We start from the raw sequence: 14,001 nt of genomic DNA, 5'->3' as shown, positions 1-14,001 counted from the left end.
GGTCATCCTGATCTGCCTTTTTGTTTTGTAGGCTATCAGCATCGTTTTAGGCTTTCAGGCCGTTTCATGGAGCAATGCTCTGTTCGGCACCTGCAAAGTGGCAATTTCTGTCCGAGACCAATTGCAGTTCTAATGCTTGTTTACATTGTAGCAGGCGGTGTGCAATCCTTTTTTTGTTGCCTTGAACAGTGAAGTTCCCTTGGCATGTGATCCAGCTCTGGGCTATGTTTTTCACGGCCCAGATTTGTAGCTGCTTTTCCATGCCTGCCCTCACTGACGTCATTGTTAATTCCGTCCTTCATTTTTATGTCAGTAGTCGCTTTCTGTCCCGTACTCATGCATTTTCTACATTCTTTGGCACTGTTCTCTTCTGTATTATTTGTCCACTCTCTGCTCCAATTTAATTATTTTCTACCTCGCACCCCCCTGATATCTTTTGGTCTGGCTTAGAGACAAAGCGGTACAAAAGGGGGTGGTGATGGACGGAGCATCAGAACCAATCAAACACTCACACCCAGTCAACAGATCTGGGTTTAATCCATCACCGTTCTTTAGCCCACTCTGCCACCCCAGTTCAGACATGGCCATATGCAAATCAGTCTGACCCTGTGTCTCATGGGAACAGTCCAGCCCGAACTGCCAAGCCATGCCTTCCCTGGACCGGAAACAAGCTTCCTAGGACCGGTTTCTGGCATTTCAGCCGTCTTCAGCCAGGCTTGCTTGAATCCAGTGGCAAAGTGAGCAAGGGACTCACGTCTGAGCATACCCTGCCAACTTATGGCAAACAAAGCGGTACAAAAGGGGGGTGGTGATGGACGGAGCATCAGAACCAATCAAACACTCACACCCAGTCCTAGGAAGCTTGTTTCCGGTCCAGGGAAGGCATGGCTTGGCAGTTCGGGCTGAATTGTTCCCATGAGGCACAGAGTCAGACTGATTTGCATATGGCCATGTCTGAACTGGGGTGGCAGAGTGGGCTAAAGAACGGTGATGGATCAAACCCAGATCTGTTGACTGGGTGTGAGTGTTTGATTGGTTCTGATGCTCCGTCCATCACCACCCCCCTTTTGTACCGCTTTGTTTGCCATAAGTTGGCAGGGTATGCTCAGACGTGAGTCCCTTGCTCACTTTGCCACTGGATTCAAGCAAGCCTGGCTGAAGACGGCTGAAATGCCAGAAACCGGTCCTAGGAAGCTTGTTTCCGGTCCAGGGAAGGCATGGCTTAGCAGTTCGGGCTGGACTGTTCCCATGAGGCACAGGGTCAGACTGATTTGCATATGGCCATGTCTGAACTGGGGTGGCAGAGTGGGCTAAAGAATGGTGATGGATTAAACCCAGATCAGTTGACTGGGGGTGAGTGCTTGCAATGTTCAACACTCCGTCCATCATTTCCTTTGGTTTTTGCTCTGGCTTAGAGACAGCCTTCCCCGTTTTCCTTCAAGTCAGGACTGGAGTCTCCGATTATGCTTCTCTGTTTTTTCTGCAAAGCTTTGAGCAGCCTGTCAAAACACAGTAAACACAAAATTACTTTTCTCATAGGTTCCTCAGCCAATCAGGGGCCACCAACCCCTATTTCATGGATAACCCACAAGGACTCCCTCTTTCTTTGCTGCTGCAGCCAACAGGAAGGAGTTTCTTTCCAGCTTTCAATGCACAAGAAAAAAATGTATACATGTATTTCGTACCCTGGTTTTCCTAATGTTCTACAGTTATGTGTTCTTAAATGCCTTTAGGCTTATAAGCAGGCAAGCAATTCAATGAGACGTGACCTGGCTCTGGGGCAATAATTGATTGCTTTGCAGAGAGAGGCCCTTTGGGCCAGTGGCCTTTGCCACGTTAGTATGTTGGACCTAATGGTTGCTGGCGGAGGCTGGGGTAGACGTGTCTGTGTTTGGTGCGCAATCAGTACAGGTTCTATGGCATCTAAATCCTTTCTGTTGGGGTCTTGTTTGGAGGACATTATGTGAGTGATTGATTTGTCCTCAGACTCTTACTTTTAAAAGTTATTATTATAAACCTATTATAAAAGTGGCTTCTGTGGTGGTGAATTAGCTTTAAACAAGCATAATCGGAGCCACAAGAATCGTGTTAAGAATTTTCAATTCTGTTGAGGACACGGAGGCGAGGATTATCCCACCTGTCAAAGTTATTGCATTATTGTATAAGCATATAATGTTGTTGTTCTACCTGCCCTGTGTAATTTGTTGGTGGTGTATGTGGAGATTACTCCTTTATTTTTATTGACCAGTTCAGACCATAAGCAGAGATGAGCATTTTCAGAGCTGAAAATCCGAGGTCCGGTTCCTGTTGGCTACGTTCTTGTCTATGTTCGAGGTTTTTCAACAATGGCTGCTTTGTGTCAGGCATTGGTACGTTCCAAGGACTGATGGAGTCTTTGCTGGTTAGACTCGGGATGTTTGGAGTTCTGTTATTCTGTTTGCACTAGTTAGGAGGAGCCCTCGTGAGTTGTCATTGATATAGGGATTGATGGCCCCTGTTTGGCTGATGGATTTATGGGAAATGTAGTTTGTGTTCACTGTGTTTTTAGTGCCTGCTGAAAGTTTTGCAGTAAAGATAGAGAAGCATAATCCTCTCCTCCTTGAGCTCAATAGAATTGAAAAAGTATTTATATTATGCAGCAGGAATGCAAATTATGCCGCATATTCACTGGCAGTTTTAATCAATCCATTATAGCTAGAAGCACCTTTTGGTTAAATCAGCAAATTGTTGGCAATTTATATGTCAACGGCAATAAATCCATAACTATAGCTGAACGCTAATTCCACAGACAATCACCATTGTTTTATCAACAGTTTATTTATGAAAGTAAACAACCCCTAAGCATCCTAATTCATCCTGGTGCCTATAGTTAGCATAGAGAACTGCTTCTTGAAAGTAGCGGCCCAGATAAACGTACTGATACGAAAAACAATGTAATGGGTAAGGTGTACTGTTGTCCAATATTGGCATCTCAGGCCTCTGGTGACATTTACCTTAGCCTCAGGGTTTATGATCTCACCAGAACACCGAGATGGCAGTATTCTTACATAGTTACCTATTATGTATCTTTTGTATGTACATACAGAGGCCGTTTCAGTCACCCCACTTAATCTATTAGTCTTTTAAACATTTTGCTTCTGCCCAAGACCACATACAGCAAGGGGCAGTGTGTCAGCCCACGATAGCCATTGTCTGTCTCCTTTTTAGTTCGAACCTGAGCCAGCGCGCATGCGCTGCTCTGGCAATCTGCTGTAGTCGAGTAGGGAATAGAAGCCCCGCCCACTCTCCGCCCATATTTGCCATTGGTTTGTGTCGTTGTCCTTCCTAAATGCTGGCTTCTGATTCGTAAATAGGCTTCTCTTCCAGGGCATCCTCATCAATAGTCATAAGCACTGAATATTCCCACCCATGTGCGGGGACCCCGGAAATAATAAAAATTATATATGAAAAACATATATATGCAGCTCTGTATATATATACACATATATCATTTTTTCTCATACCAATGCAGCTCCCATCTAGGAGGCTAAACAATGTAATAAACACAAACTGCGTTTGCAAAATACATAATTTGTATATAAAAACACAAGAGGGCAAATAGCACTTGAACTCTGTTTTTAATGAGTAAACCTCATGAAGAAAACTGCAAAATAAAGCAGACATTGTTAGCGTACAGGCTGCATTGTTAACCAATAGCATAGAAAATGAAAGCATTTTCACACAAAAACTGGCACCGTGCCTTTAAGGCAGCCATGACCCCTAGCTTCCCATCATGCCTCAGGGGTGACAGGTCAATTGTTCTTTCCGGCTCCTTCAGTCAGGACCCTTGATTCACAACTCTTCCTTTTTTTGACTTTCTGTAAAAAATTACCTGATTTTTTTGAAGAATTTTTGCTTTAATTCAACGTCTTTTAACCTTAGAGTGAGAGTGAAACCTTTTTCTGCTTCAGAAAAGATTTATTTCTGTCGCAAATGCCTTCCTTATTCGACCCTTGCCCTGCCTGTGGCAAGAAGAAGCTCAGATCAGACACACACCCTGTGTGTATTCTTTGCCTCCCTGATTCTCACTCTTCTGCCTCCTGTCATCATTGCAAGAAGTTGTCGAGAAGGACCATCAAGGACAGGGAGAGAATTCGACTTTATGGCCTCTCTGAAAGAGGTAGGTCTCCAGTGAGGCAGCAGAAAAAGAGTACTCGATCGACGTCGAGAGGCAAGGTCCCGACGTGTTCTCCTTCGGCATCAGGATCGACGTCGAGGCTGCCGGCGGCGAAGAAATCGTCATCGTCGAAGACTACGGTGGTGCTGGCACATCACTCTTCTGGAAAATCGAGGACATTGCTCTCAACGTTGACGAAGGTAAAAGGCCCTTCGTTTTCATCAACCAGGCGAAGATCAACGTCGAGGAGCAAATCTCCGTCGACATTGGCTAGGCGATCGACGTCGAGGCGAATATCTCCATCGTCGCCACATTAATGGCGATCGATGCCGAGGCAGAGGTCTCCGTCAAGGTCAGTCCAAAGATCTTCGACGTTGAGGCACAAGACTCCGTCGCCGACGTCGAGGCAGAAGTCTCCTTCGGGGTCAGTCCAAAGATCTTCGACGTTGAGGTACAAGACTTCGTCGACGGCGTCGAGGCAGAAGTCTCCATCGAGGTCAGTGCAAAGATCTCCGGCATCGAAGCAGAAGTCTCCGTCGACGGCAGCACACTCCAGGTCGACGTCGAGGCACCGATCTTCAGAGCAGTGGCGGCCGACATCAAACCACGGTACTCCTCCGGTGTCAAGTAGACGTTCGACGTTGAGAGGCCGGTCGACTGTGAGACTGAGTCATCCGTCCAAGAAGAGAAAGTCAACGTCAAGGCAGGCGTCACTGTCACCAAGACGACAGTTGAGAAGGCAGTCGGTCCAGAGACGTTCCAGATCGACGTCGAGGCACCAGTCCAAAGAGGCCTCACGTCTGGTAAGCCTCTCTACATCACCATCACCAACGTCGAGAACAGGTTCTCTCAGTTCTCACAGAGGTTCAACGTCAAGATCTCCGGAGGTTGTAATCTCGACGTCCAGCAGTCCAGTGTCCAGAGGACACCAAGATTCACCGCCCAGGCCTGCGCAAGTAACGGAGAAGTGTCCCCCCTCCTCCTCATCATTCTCCTGAGGGTCGAGAAGGACAAAGATCGCCCTCCATCCGTCTATCAACAAGATGGAACAGGCCCTTGCATCACTGGGCCACAGCTCCAGCCACGGCGGCACAGCATTACTCGAGGCCCCTTAACAGACCTCCGTTCGCTTGGCTGGTACAGGCAGTGGATAGAGAGTGTACTCCATCAAGAGCCAGGGGTCGCAGTCACACTCCTGCGCACTCTCACAGAAGGAGATCTAGATCCAGAAGCAGGAGGAGAAGGCACAGATTTCCAACACCTTCCTCCTTTTCCACATACACGTCACACAGAGACTACTCACCTACTCTTACTGACAGCCCACCGTCGAGGGTCTCTCCGGTGGATGACGTGAGCACTTTTCAGGACGTGCTTGGCAGAGGGGTGGCAAAACTACACATCCCTACGCCGATTCGACAGAGTTCGTCATCTGTCATCTGTGAAACCTTACACCAAAGAGCAGCATCTAGACCTCTGCTACCATTGGTCCCGGGACTAATAGAACTGGTTATGAACATTTTCTCACGCCGGCAACACTCATGACCGCGCCGGCTAGGATTTTAAAGAAATATCGTTCACCGGAAGAGGACCTGCTTTTCGTTAAATCTGACCCCCCACCGGATTCTGTGATAATCGCTGCAACAAAAAAGACTCATGTAATTGGTTCCCCCTTTACTGTTCCACCAGATAAGGAGAGTAAGACACAGGATTCATGGGGAAGGAAAGTATGCGGCACATCAGCCTCTATGAGGAAGGTATCTAGTGCATCAGCTCTCTTGGGTATGACAGGTCTCTGTGGGACTCCCTGCAAAGATTCACAGAAAATTTACTGCAAGAAGATCGTAAGGACTTTGATGAGATCTTGAATGAAGGCAGCTTGAAGGCTAACCAAGTTATCAACTCTGCAGCTGATGATGCTACTCTTTCGGCTCATGCCTATGCGCATGGTATATGCGCTAGAAGAACCTCCTGGCTCCGACTCACAGCGCTCAAAACAGAGGCACAGTCTCAGATCCTAAATCTTCCCTTCTCCGGCTCATCTTTGTTTGGGGCACACACAGATAAAAAAATGTCCCGGATGAAGACGGAGCTAGACACACTAAAGGCTGTGGGTCTAGAGAAAAAGAAGGAGTTCCAAAAAAGATTCAGACCTTACAATTGGTGATCCAACAGAGGGTTCAAACCCCTCATTGGCAGAAAAAACAGGATCAGCAAGGGCAACAAAGATCTCAATATCAAGGCAAACATTCCTCCAGAGGAAGAGGAAACCAGCATCAGGCTAACACCTCTGCCAAGACGCAGACCAAACAATGAGTGTCCACTTCCCCCATCGCCGTTCACCACTCCAGTGGGGGGGAAGTATTGCAAATCATCTCGAAGAGTGACGAGCTATCACAAAGGACCAGTGGGTGTTCGCTACGCTGCAGAATGGGTACTCTCTACGTTTTCGATGCTATCCTCCTTCCATCCCTCCGGTTCCATCATCGTGTCACCAGATTTGAAGATTGAAGCGCGAAGTTGCCATCCTTCTGCGAAAATCAGCCATCGAAAAGGTGCCAACATCTCAAAGAGGGAGAGGGGTCTACTCAAGATACATCTTAGTAAAGAAAAAGGGTCAAAGCGGCAAGATGGCGGCTGTGTGAGAGCTGCGATTCACCACCCATCTGACTCAAGGGGAATTTTGAAGATGACTGGAGATAGAGTGTTTTAAAAAGCATGCTATGGCCAGATATGGTTGGACAAATAGGCTTAGGTGAGTACTGGGACACCCGTACGTCAAAACGAGTATCGTGGTGTACCTGTTAATCCGGACGGCTTCAAGAGCACGTACGGCGGCGGACTTCCAAGGCTGTCATCTGCGACGAGGTATCATGCTGCCAAGGGTTTCCAAGCCCCAACGTGGCCGGGCCGACAGAGCAACTGGGGACGGAGCGGTGGTGGCCACAAGCCAGCACGGCCCCCAGCAACACGAGGGGCACCTGGAGGAAGGAAGATGGGAGATGCTTCTCTTGCAGTGGCAGGGAGCGCGAAAGCGGCGTCCTCGAAACTGAAAGCAGGGGATCAGCATCCAAGTGCGGAGGAGGACGCTGGAATAACCAAACCTCTGGTAATTCCGGGAATGTTCTCGGGACGAGGAAAGACCCAGGAGAGAGGGGAGCAGCGCATTGGACCTGGGGGAGGTGCTGTGGATAATTCCACCGATGGTATCATCAACACTTCGGAGGCTCAACAAAAATCAGCTGTAAGCGGTGAGGATACTATAGCCGCAGGAACTGTAAGTACAGGATTGACACCTTCTTTACTCATTAATGTAGGCTGTGGGGTTAGCAGTCAGGCAACTACACAGGGGAAAGGTCAACACACGGAAGCAAATGGTTCAATGGGAGGACAAAGGGGGTTGGAGTTGAATCAGGCGTCTAAGGATGGAATAGTTGCCAATTTTAAACCGTCTGTGTCACTGCAGTTACCATCAGGAACCCCCGATGGTGGTGATACATTTTTCTCCCTTAATGAGGACTCTGATACCTCAAATTTAGTGTTTGCACAAGTGGCGAAGAGGCATCTTTGGTGGAGGAGTCAGATTCAGGTAGCTCTTTCTCTAACCCCAGTACTCAAAAGCGGCAACGGAGCAAGACTAAAGGAGGGAAAAAGAAAAACCGGGACGCTATGCCTTCTGATTCAGATCAAAGCCTCTCAGGTCAATTAAAATGGGACTACACCACTACGCTCTTTGATATCAATGACGGACCTACTCCTGAGGTCACTACTCGTAGAGCGAGCAACGTATCTACTTTAACATCATCCACCTCAGCGGCCTCTCCCTCAATGGATCTAATTTACTCAACTCTCGAACAGATCCAAACTGAGGAGCGACAGGAACATAAGAGGGCTTACCATGCAACCAAGCTGTTACAAGGGGCCATTAGGAAAATCAACAAAACCTGCACGAAAATAACAGAAAGAACAATGGTGCTGGAAAAACAAGTGTTGACTCTGGAGACAGGAGCAGAGAGCACTACCCAACAAATAACATCTAATGAATCTAGGATGACGGATGTCATGTGGAAGCTAGAGGATTTTGAGAACTGCTAAAGGCGTAATAATCTAAGGCTACTGGGCATTCTGGAAAATGCAGAGGGGGAGATATTCGTGGGTTTGTGCTCCGCTTGTTGAAAGGTGGACTCCCCGAACTCTCACATTGGGACTGGGATTCTGAAGTGCAACGGGTGCATCGTTTCCCACTCATGTTGAAGAAAAGAAAGGGCCAAATGGAAGGGGATATTAAACCCAGTGCAATACTGATTTTTATTGGTAATTTTCAGTTGCGACAAGCAGTTTTTGACAAAGCACACCCGGAAGCAAAGCGCTCAGCGGAGGGCCACTCCTTGTTTGTCCGGCCAGACTTTTGCCAGGCAACGGTTGAAAGGAGGTGGAGGCTTCGACAACTTATCTCTCCCTTCCAAAAAGCTGGCTGTGAAGTGTATTTATTGAGCCCTGCTTGTCTCAAAGTTATCCATCAGGGAAATAGTAGGGTCTTCTCTTTAAAGGCTCAAGCTCAAGATTTTCTACGAAAGCTATCAGGAGCCTCGGCCCACAAGGACTCTTAACCCCTTCGGTGCTCATGACGGAACGGTTCCGTCATGAGCCACGGTTGAGCTGTGCTCATGACGGAACCGTTCCGTCATGACCACGCCCGCGCAAGATTCCGTCAGCACAGCGGCGGAATTTGCGCAGCATGGAAGGGGTTAAAGAGGAATATATGGCTATTTTGATGTATTGGACTTATGGAAGCTTGTTTTTTTCTGGTGTTCGCACAAGGGAGCTGGATGGGTGGTGGTGGGAAGCAGTTTCATGCAGGGAGCATCTCAAGGGTCTTTGGACCTTTTTTGCCATAAGGCAGGGGGTGGGGTGAAGGGGAGGGGGGGTTCTTCAAGGGTTCTGGCTGGTTCATTGGGTTAAAATATATGCAGTGGCATGGAGATTATATGTATGGTAGACAAATCTTCTGGAAGGTAAATGAGAATGCTTTCAATGGCACGGGGCAAGATTAGAATAGTGTTAGTAAACATATGTGGCTTGAATTGTCCCTATAAAAAGCGCAGGATTAGTGAAGATATGCAGTATTTGAATGCAGATATAATATGCTTACAGGAGACGCACATCCAAGCAGGGAGGCAGAAGGTCGCAGAAGTAGGGGGCTACCAGCTAATTTCCTCCACATCCCAAGGTACACGGACTAAGGGGGTAGCTATTATGGGTCGTGGGAAAAGCATCAGCTTTTCACGGTCCAAGGCGGACCATATGGGCAGATGGGCCCTCACTTTATGCAATACGGGTTCCTTTTCTTTTACGGTCTGCTCGGTTTATGGTTCTGTTCTTGATGACCCGGCTTTGTTGAATTGGTTAAATATGGAATTGGTGGGGTGGCCATTGCCAATGATTAAGTGTGGGGATTTTAACATAAATTTGGGAGCCAATACAATGAAGCTGGGGTCAAGCTTATACAGGGGACGTAAACCCAAGGTTTTTAAATCACTGCTGGAACTCTGTCAGACGCATGGGCTTGTAGATGCCTGGACGTCGCAGGGATCTCAAGATGATGGATTCACCTTTTTTCAGCCCCACATCAATCACGTGCCAGGTTAGTTTATTTTTTTGTGTCCCAGATTTTGTCGATTAGGTACCAGATTTTTAAATTCCCTCGGGGCATGTCCGATCACAATCTGCTTGTTCTTGATATTCCGCTCCAGGCTGTAAAAAGGGAAACATCACGGTGGACCTTTGATAGAGCACTTTGATCTGATCAAGATTACATTGCACATATGGAAGCGTGGGTTCCGAGGTTTATTTCCGAGAATAACTGTAGTACTCGGGTGGGCATCGTCTGGGATGCCCTGAAAGCAGGAATTAGGGGGGAAACCTCAAGGTATGGTTGGAGGATTCAGAAAGTGGCTAAAGCTAATCTTCAGGAAGTATATGTCAAACTATCAGATGCAGAAACTCAATTAGTTGAGGCTATTGCTAATGGGGGAGAGGTGGGCCAGGCACAGACTAGGGTAGCCTTAGCCAAATCCAAAATTTGGAAAATCTCAGCAAAGAAAGCAGCAGGGAAATATACAGAGTGGAGATCCAAAATGTACGAATGCAGCGAGAGAGTGGGAAATCTGCTTGCTGTACGTACTAGACAGAGGGCGACTCAGGGAGCTATTTTAGCAGTCAATGATCCTCAAAGGGGGGAAGTCACTGAGGTCCTGGACATTCAAGCTGCTTTCTAGCGCTTTTACCAACTTTTATATTCCGAAGATACAGTGGAAAGCGAAGAAGAGATATGGGATTACCTAGCAGAGATGCCTGGGGATGAGCTAACTGGGGAGGAGAGAGAATCATTAGAAACCCCCATTACAGCGGACGAGGTGGCAGGGGTTATTAGCCTTTTGGCTAACGGGAAGGCGGCGGGTTCTGATCTAATCCCTGGGGAGTTTTATAAAAAATTGACACCCTGTGTATTAGAATTATTGGTTGAAGTTTTTCTCCAAGCCCGGGCAGGACAGAGGGAGCCCGCTACTTGGGGGTCGGCTAATATGGTGGTCTTTCCCAAGAAAGGGAAACCGGTTAAGGCATTGGGCTCTTATAGGCCTATAACGCTAATTAACAGCGATGTCAAGATCTATGCCAAGATCTTGGCTAATCGGGTAGCAGGAGTGGTTAAAGATTTAGTTAGCCCGGTCCAACATGGGTTTGTTCTGGGGAGGAGCACAATTGACCATATTCAGAGGGTGATTGCTCTCTTCGACGCGGCCGAGCTGATCCTGCTAGATGCAGAGAAAGCCTTTGATAGGGTCTCCTGGCCGTTTTTATGGGCGACACTTGAGAGAAGAGGGATTGGCGTCGGCTTTATTAAGGCTATTTCAGTAATGTACAACAACCCGGTCGCCAGAATCGCCATAATGGGGGAATTGTCGGGCCCAGTGTCAATAAGTAGAGGGTCGCGCCAGGGGTGCCCATGCTCCCCCCTACTATTTGCTTTATACATCGACCCCTGGTCAGGAGGATTATGGATAATAATCAGATTTTAGCAGTACATAGTGGTGGGGGGAGCATTAAGATCTTGGCGTATGCCGATGATTTAGCCATTATGACCCCTAACCCACTGGGAGCGCTAGCCGAAATTGAAAGAGAAGCAGAGATCTTTGGGCAAATTTCGGGGTATCGCCTTAACTCCAATAAAACTCTTGTTGTACTAGGCAAAGGATGCCATGCTAGCGACCCACGGGTTGTTCAGAAGGGTCAAGATAATGGCGGAAGTATCTAAGATTGTTGAAATCAACCTGGACCCATTGCTGCCAAAATTTAAAGCAGACTTTCAGCGTTTAGATAATCTTAAACTAAGCCTTGTGGGGAGGAGCAATGTTATTAAAATGCTGTTTTTACCAAAAATATTATACCTTTTCAGGGCAATCCCGTTGGCCATTAATGTTAAATGGTTTAAATCAATAAACCAGTTGGTCTCCAAATTTCTCTAGGCTAATTGCCGCCCTCGGAGAGCCCTCAAATATTTGATGCTACCCAGGGAGAGAGGTGGATGGGCGGTTCCGAACTTTCAGTTATACCATTGGGCGGCCATATTATTCAAAATAGGTAGTTTGTTTGGGGCTGAACCTGAGCAGGCACAAGGGGCGGGTCCCGTATCAATTTATGATTTACTGTTGGGATCGGAGGGCAGGGGCTGTCTCTTATGTTATACCGATTTTAAGTACTATAAAAGGGTGAAATTTAAGACATTAATGTGTGCTTTCAAAACTTGGGTTGCCGTTCGTAAAAGGTTCGGCATGGGCATAATTCACGCGTACACTCCTCTGTTTGGTAATAAAGCACTCCCCAGCATTTTTAATGACGGGTTTACGAAGATTTGGAATGATAAAGGGGTGAGGAAGGTGGGGGATATCATTGATGGAACCGGGGTAAGGTCATTTGATGTAATTAAAGAAACTTTTGAGGTAGATAATAGGCAATTTTTCAAGTGCCTTCAGATCAGAGATTTCCTAGGAGGGGATTTGATCGAGTATCGCTGGTTGAGGGAGTACTCAAGGAGTCAGGTACGCTAGGCAGGATTTATAAAAATCTAATGGAGTCAATGGTGGATGACCTACCCAAACATGTGGGACGGTGGCAAGAGCGGCTTCTGGTGGAAGCGGGGGAAGTAGAAGATTCTTTAAATTTATCCCAAACCTCTTGTATTGCTACAAACCTCCAACTTCAATGTTTTGAGACATGGTTTAATCTCTATATAACACCTGAGAAGTTTGCTAAATGGGGAGGAGGTGCGGGAGCTTCATGTCCACGCTGCAGCTATCCTGCGGCTGACATCGTGCACATGTTTGCTTCCTGTCCTGAGCTGGGCCTGATCAAAAGGGGAGTTGGTGCTATTCTCGTATCCTACCTGGGACAGCAAATGGAGATGACTCCCCAATTGATAGTATTGGGGGTGAGCAGGTCTCACTTACCTGCCCGGATTCAAACCTTTTTATATATTGCTATGATAGTGTTTCAACTTTGTTTGGCCACCCATTGGCTGGATCCTGTACCCCCTACGGGACAAAAATGGTTGGTGAGATTTCTAGCCGTTTATAGGCTAGAAACAGCAGTATATGCCAGAAGGGGGCATAGATCAAGAGTCAAGGGGATGGGCATGTGGGCTCCTCTGACAAGATGGCTGGAAAATAGTTAAGTGAAGGGTCGGTGAAATGTAAGCTTATATGCTTGGTCGCTGGGGTACTAAGCCGGTGCTCCTAATAACTGTGTGCCCCTTTGTCCATGTCTGAGGTTGAATATGTCACTGTAATACTGTTTTTCTTTTTCTGTTTTTGGTTTTTCCTTCTATTTTTCATTTTTATATTTGTTTTTTGTTTCTTTTTTCATAAGGACCAGCCAGGGTGGGGTGGGTGGGATGGTCTTTGGGCGGGGGGTGGGAGGGAATATTAGATATATTGATATGTCGTTAATGCTGTACACTTTTGGATACTAAAATCAATAAAGAATTGTTAAAAAAAAAAGTAAAGAAAAAGGGTCAAAAAGCAGAGTACAGACCCATTCTGGATCTGCGAACACTCAAAAAATCAATCAAGAAGGAGAAGTTTTGCATGTTGGCTCTCCATCAAATATATCCACATCTCAGGCAGGGAGATTGGATGTGTTCGCTGGATCTACAAGATGCATACTTTCACGTCCCGGTCAGTCAACATCACAGAAAATATCTGAGATTCCTGGTGGGATCTTCTCTACCAGTTCAAAGTACTGCCCTTCGGGTTGAAGTCAGCTCCCCGAGTGTCCACGAAGTGCATGGCAGTGGTGGCAGCCGCACTACGCCGCAAAGGCATCTTCGTGTACCCATACCTGGATAACTGGCTGTTGAAGGGTCCCTTCCCCAGCAGCGTGAGGAGTAATTTCCTGCAATGCCTAGAACTCTGTCACCGGCTGGGCCTTCATGTGAACTTCGACAAATCGACTCCACAACCTACACAGAGGATCCATTATCTAGGAGCTCTGTTAGACTCCGAGGTAGGAAAAGTGTTTTCTTCGGAGGAGAGACAATTTTCCATCATACAGAAATGCAATCTTGTTCTGGACAACAGAATGCTGTTGGTTCATCGGATAGCCTCCCTGTTAGGGTCGATGACATCCAGCATCTTCCTGGTCCCCAATACTAGACTGCGAATGCGTCCTCTCCAGCAGTATCTGGAGGACAAGTGGGACCAGCAAACAGCTCGCTGGGACGACAAGATAAGTCTCTCAAACGCAGCAAGATCATTGATCCCATGGTGGATGAAGAAGAAGAATATGCAAGT

General features: G+C 47.1%; 1 protein-coding gene across 4 annotated transcripts in view; it reads left to right on the top strand.

Annotated features, from left to right (window-relative positions):
- LOC146776237 (dynein axonemal assembly factor 1-like) overlaps positions 1-14,001 on the top strand; it is a 668,903-nt gene that overhangs the window by 329,338 nt on the left and 325,564 nt on the right. The window lies entirely within an intron of this gene.

Source organism: Triturus cristatus, chromosome 12, assembly GCF_964204655.1.
Source record: "Triturus cristatus chromosome 12, aTriCri1.1, whole genome shotgun sequence".
Taxonomy (NCBI): domain Eukaryota; kingdom Metazoa; phylum Chordata; class Amphibia; order Caudata; family Salamandridae; genus Triturus; species Triturus cristatus.
The sequence above is the reverse complement of the archived record's forward strand: the minus strand, read 5'-3'. Positions and strand labels throughout refer to the sequence as shown.